This window comes from Syngnathoides biaculeatus, chromosome 6 (assembly GCF_019802595.1).
Source record: "Syngnathoides biaculeatus isolate LvHL_M chromosome 6, ASM1980259v1, whole genome shotgun sequence".
NCBI classification, from domain to species: Eukaryota; Metazoa; Chordata; class Actinopteri; order Syngnathiformes; family Syngnathidae; genus Syngnathoides; species Syngnathoides biaculeatus.
In genome coordinates, this window is record NC_084645.1 from 16,452,236 (window position 1) to 16,458,301 (window position 6,066).

Genomic DNA, 6,066 nt, shown 5'->3' on the forward strand with positions numbered 1-6,066 from the left:
AAAGGTGATTAAAGGGGTTGCCGGTCAAAACCTTGAAATGCTTCTCCACTAACCTTCCCCCACTTGACTATGACTTCGACTTGTTTACGAGGGTACATTAGATGACCTTTCCCAAACTTCCCACTAGTTAGAAAAGATTTAGGATGGACTCTGAGTGATATCATTGAATGCTAATGGAAATTTATGTGATGACGTTTCTTAGTTTTGTTATGTTATGTTATGTTCGAGAGAGATGCCTGATTTACAGCTGGTTGTCATCTTCCACCAAAGGTCAAGGTGAGCCTCATCTCAAGACAAGATAAATATTGGTACACAAGTAAATGAAAATCTATACAGACAAGACAAGTTTTGGCCATCTTTGTCTTTAGCCTATGATCCATTATTCAAGTCTGAAGAGAGAATCGTACTGTGTAACACAAGCAGCTGGCTTGCTGCCGCTTTTTTTATATTTGTAAATGTTGGGGGACGTAATCCTGTCCATGTGGTCAAACTGTCACAATCCCAACTATACATGTAAATTCAACATTCATAACTGTTATACATAAGAGGAAAGATATGTTAACTACTCTTGCTATGTCACGATAACACAATAAAAAAATGATAACTGAAGAAGCCCTGATGTGTAGCATAAGTTGCACAACCTTGTACACCTCACTTTAGAGCTAATTATTGCAGAAATGTAAAAATCACTGAAAAAGATTGACTTTAAAGTGGATGGAATATGTAAATTTTACTTTTTCATTGCTTGTACAGGGGGCATGGTGGATCAGCTGGTAAAGCGTTGGCCTCACAGTTCTGAGGTCCCGAGTTCAATCCCGGACCCACCTGTGTGGAGTTTGCATGTTCTCCCTGTGCCTGCGTGGGTTTCCTCCGGGTACCCCGGTTTCCTCCCGCATTCCAAAAACATGCAACATTAATTGGACACTCTAAATTGCCCCTAGGTCTGTTTGTGAGTGCGCCTGTTCGTCTCTATGTGCCCTGCGATTGGCTGGCAACCAGTTCAGGGTGTACCCCACCTCCTGCCCGTTGACAGCTGGGATAGGTTCCAGCACTCCCCGTGACCCTCGTGAGAATAAGCGGTGAAGAAAATGGATGGATTGCTTGTACATACATATCAACAACAGAAAAACGTAGGAAAGTGCGTTAGACCACAGGGGGAACATTTTGAAGTCAATAAGATATTTTTGTTTTTGTAGTTTGAATCTTTAGTGATGCCAGTCCCCTTTTCTGACCCACATTATTTTATATTGATCCTTGGGGTGTTTTGACGAAAGCTTGTCGTCTACTTTTACAGGCATCTGATAACATTTTTAAATTGTAAAAAAAAAAAAAAAAAAAAAAAAAAACGCATAATTCTAATCTTATATAGAAAGCAATGACACGTAGTGATGTTGGAGTCATACTGATTTAAATGCCAATCTGCTTATTGTTCTTGTTTTCAACTCTGCTTCAAAAACAAAAGCTATTGGAAACACAAAACACACGCAGTGTAAACTCAAGTGAGGTCTTGTGTTTTGATCCAGTGAAGTTTTGTGACACTTTAGCGGTGTATTTTTCCTAAAAGCTTTGGTAAATTCTACCTGAGATGTTCAACTCTGACATGAGGAATATTGCCAAACTGAAGAATGATAACATGGCAGGAAGCTGGAAAGATGACAGTGCAGCAGAGTGCAACAATGGCTACAGCAGTGAGATGTCAAGTAAAACATTCATCACCATTAGGAGTAATTAATCCCCAGTATTAATTAAAGGGTGTTGCTTTAAGGGTTGGTGTGCCTAATTAGGAAGTTTGACAGGATGACACCCACATCCGGTGGCATATTGGAGGAGAACAATCAACTGAGTTCCCCCACAGCTTTCGGAGCCTCGCAAAACTCTGTGTCCTTGGTCCAACTCAGAAGACGTGCTAGTCCTGGCACAGTTCAGAAAAAAAAAAAAAGTATTGACAAGTATGACAGGCCTCCGATTAGCCAGTCAGCTGGAGGCCCAGCCCTTGTCGCCTGTCAGGTAGACAGATGAAGGGTGACTGAGCAGCACAGAAGGAGAGGAAGAGGAAGAGGAAAATGGCATCCGGCAACACTCGGGTGGGGTCACCAACCCAATTGTTTCCGAGGCATTCCAACACTAAAAAGTGGGTGATCTGTGATTGGTTCAGGGGTCTCTTAAGGCAAGGGTGCACTTCAAAGAAGGAGCAAGTATCCTTGGAAGAAAGGACAGTAAACAAATGTCAGATGGCCCAAGCAGGCAGATAGACTAGCAGGATGGGTGGGCTTTGACAGACACATCTCACGCGGGCTGACAGCGCCGTCAACAGCCCCGGGATGGCCATCCTGATTGACAGCTAGCAGGTGGCGCATGAATGGAGTTGTCAGAACGACTGTCAGTCAAAGTCACATCACCGTGGCTACAAGGCTTCACGTGAACAGGCACACAGCTGCCCAAGGTGATCTCTGGGTACACGCAGAATGTTGGCACGGCAGGCAGGGGCATCCTGGATCATATAAATGCCAGCAGTTTGGGGGCACATTTAACAAGAGGGGACTGCATTTCATTTCCAGAACACCAGAGCAATCACACATTTTTTTTTTTCTTGAAGGAATTTGATCATGAATCTTTACAGTTTTCCCCATTTCCTTCTTCTTCTTCTTCTTTTCCTTTCGGCTTGTCCCGTTAGGGGTCGCCACAGCGTGTCATCTTTTGCCATCTTAGCCTATCTCCTGCATCTTCCTCTCTAACCCCAACTGCCCTCATGTCTTCCCTCACCACATCCATAAACCTTCTCTTTGGTCTTCCTCTCGCTCTTTTGCCTGGGAGCTCCATCCTCAGCATCCTTCTACCAAATACTCACTCTCTCGCCTCTGAACATGTCCAAACCATCGAAGTCTGCTCTCTCGAATCTTGTCTCCAAAACATCCAGCTTTGGCCGTCCCTCGAATGAGCTCATTTCTAATCCTATCCAACCTGGTCACTCCGAGCGAGAACCTCAACATCTTCATTTCTGCCACCTCCAGTTCAGCTTCCTGTTGTTTCTTCAGTGCCACCGTCTCTAATCCGTACATCATGGCCGGCCTCACCACTGTTTTGTAAACTTTGCCCTTCATCCTAGCAGACACTCTTCTGTCACAAAACACACCAGACACCTTTCGCCAGCTGTTCCAACCTGCTTGGACCCGTTTCTTCACTTCCTTACCACACTCACCATTACTCTGGATTGTTGACCCCAAGTATTTGAAGTCATCCACCCTCGCTATCTCTTTTCCCTGTAGCCTCACTCTTCCCCCTCCACTTTTCTCATTCACGCACATATATTCTGTTTTACTTCGGCTAATCTTCATTCCTCTCTTTTCCAGTGCATGTCTCCATCTTTCCAATTGTTCCTCTGCATGCTCCCTGCTTTCACTGCATATGACAATATCATCTGCGAACATCATGGTCCAAGGGGATTCCAGTCTAACCTCATCTGTCAGCCTATCCATTACCACTGCAAATAGGAAGGGGCTCAGAGCTGATCCCTGATGCAGTCCCACCTCCACCTTAAATTCCTCTGTCACACCTAAGGCACACCTCACCATTGTTCTGCTGCCATCATACATGTCCTGTACTATTTTAACATACTTCTCTGCCACACCAGACTTACGCATGCAGTACCACAGTTCCTCTCTTGGTACTCTGTCATAGGCTTTCTCTAGGTCCACAAAGACGCAATGTAGCTCCTTCTGACCTTCTCTGTACTTTTCCACGAGCATCCTCAAGGCAAATAATGCATCTGTGGTACTCTTTCTAGGCATGAAACCATACTGTTGCTCGCAGATACTTACTTCTGTCCTGAGTCTAGCCTCCACTACTCTTTCCCATAACTTCATTGTGTGGCTCATCAACTTTATTCCTCTATAGTTCCCACAGCTCTGAACATCCCCTTTGTTCTTAAAAATGGGAACTAGAACACTTTTCCTCCATTCTTCAGGCATCTTTTCGCCCGCTAGTATTCTGTTGAATAAGTTGGTCAAAAACTCCACAGCCATCTCTCCAAATTGCTTCCATACCTCTACCGGTATGTCATCAGGACCAACTGCCTTCCCATTTTTCATCCTTTGTAATGCCTTTCTGACTTCCCCCTTAGTAATCATTTCCACTTCCTGGTCCTTCACTCTTGCCTCTTCAACTCTTCCTTCTCTCTCATTTTCTTCATTCAACAACTTCTCAAAGTATTCTTTCCATCTATTTAGTACACTACCGGCACCAGTCAACACATTTCCATCTCTATCCTTAATCACCCTGACCTGCTGCACATCCTTCCCATCTCTATCCCTCTGTCTGGCCAACCTGTAGAGATCCTTTTCTCCTTCTTTCGTGTCCAACCTGGTGTACATGTCTTCATATGCCTCTTGTTTAGCCTTTGCCACCTCTACCTTTGCCCTACGTCGCATCTCGATGTACTCCTTTCGCCTCTCCTCAGTCCTCTCAGTATCCCACTTCTTCTTCGCTAATCTCTTTCCTTGTATTACTCCCTGTATTTTGGGGTTCCACCACCAAGTCTCCTTCTCCCCTTTCCTACCAGATGACACACCAAGTACTCTCCTGCCTGTCTCTCTGATCACCTTGGCTGTCGTCGTCCAGTCTTCCGGGAGCTTCGGTTGTCCATCGAGAGCCTGTCTCACCTCTTTCCGGAAGGCCGCACAACATTCTTCCTTTCTCAGCTTCCACCACATGGTTCTCTGCTCTACCTTTGTCTTCTTAATCTTCCTACCCACCACCAGAGTCATCCTACACACTACCATCCTATGCTGTCGAGCTACACTCTCCCCTACCACTACTTTACAGTCAGTAACCTCCTTCAGATTACATCGTCTGCACAAAATATAATCTACCTGCGTGGTTCTACCTCCGCTCTTGTAGGTCACTATGTGTTCCTCCCTCTTCTGGAAATAAGTGTTCACTACAGCCATCTCCATCCTTTTTGCAAAGTCCACCACCATCTGCCCTTCAAAGTTCCTTTCCTGGATGCCGTACTTACCCATCACTTCTTCATCGCCCCTGTTTCCTTTACCAATATGTCCATTACAATCTGCACCAATCACAACTCTCTCGCTGTCTGGGATGCTCAGAACTACTTCATCTAGTTCCTTCCAGAATTTCTCTTTCAACTCTAGGTCACATCCTACCTGTGGTGCATAGCCGCTAACCACATTATACATAACACCCTCAATTTCAAATTTTAGTCTCATCACTCGATCTGATACTCTTTTCACCTCCAAGACATTCTTAGCCAGCTCTTCCTTTAAAATAACCCCTACTCCATTTCTCTTCCCATCTACTCCGTGGTAGAATAATTTAAAGCCTGCTCCCAAACTTCTAGCCTTACTACCTTTCCACCTGCTCTCTTGGATGCACAGAATATCAACCTTTCTCCTAATCATCATGTCAACCAACTCCTGTGCTTTTCCTGTCATAGTCCCAACATTCAAAGTCCCTACACTCAGTTGTAGGCTCTGTGCATTCCTCTTTTTCTTCTGACGCTGGGTCCGGTTTCCTCCTCTTCTTTGTCTTCGACCCACAGTAGCTGAATTTCCACCGACGCCCTGCAGGTTAGCAGTGCCGGGGGCGGGCGTTGTTAACCCGGGCCACGACCGATCCGGTATGGGATTCTTTAGATGAACGCTCATATTTGTTTGGCACAGTTTTTACGCCGGATGCCCTTCCTGACGCAACCCTCTGCATTTATCCGGGCTTGGGACCGGCCTACAGATTGCACTGGTTTGTGCCCCCATAGGGCTGCATTTTCCCCATTTCCTTGGTTCCCCTTAATCGAGCATTGTTCCGGCACCATGGCAGAAAGCACAAGAGTTAATGGGCAATAATTATGTGTGAGAGAGCCTTTCTCCCCAGAGTGGAGTCCAAAACAAATGGAAGCTCTGATGTGCAACATTCTACTTCATTACATCTGCTGCCACGAAAGCCCGAACATCTGGCACCATATCCTGACAGATAGACAAAACTTGTGGACTGGAAGGAAAATGGAGTGATATTTAGGGGTGGGGGGGGGGGACATAATACGATGCATTTATT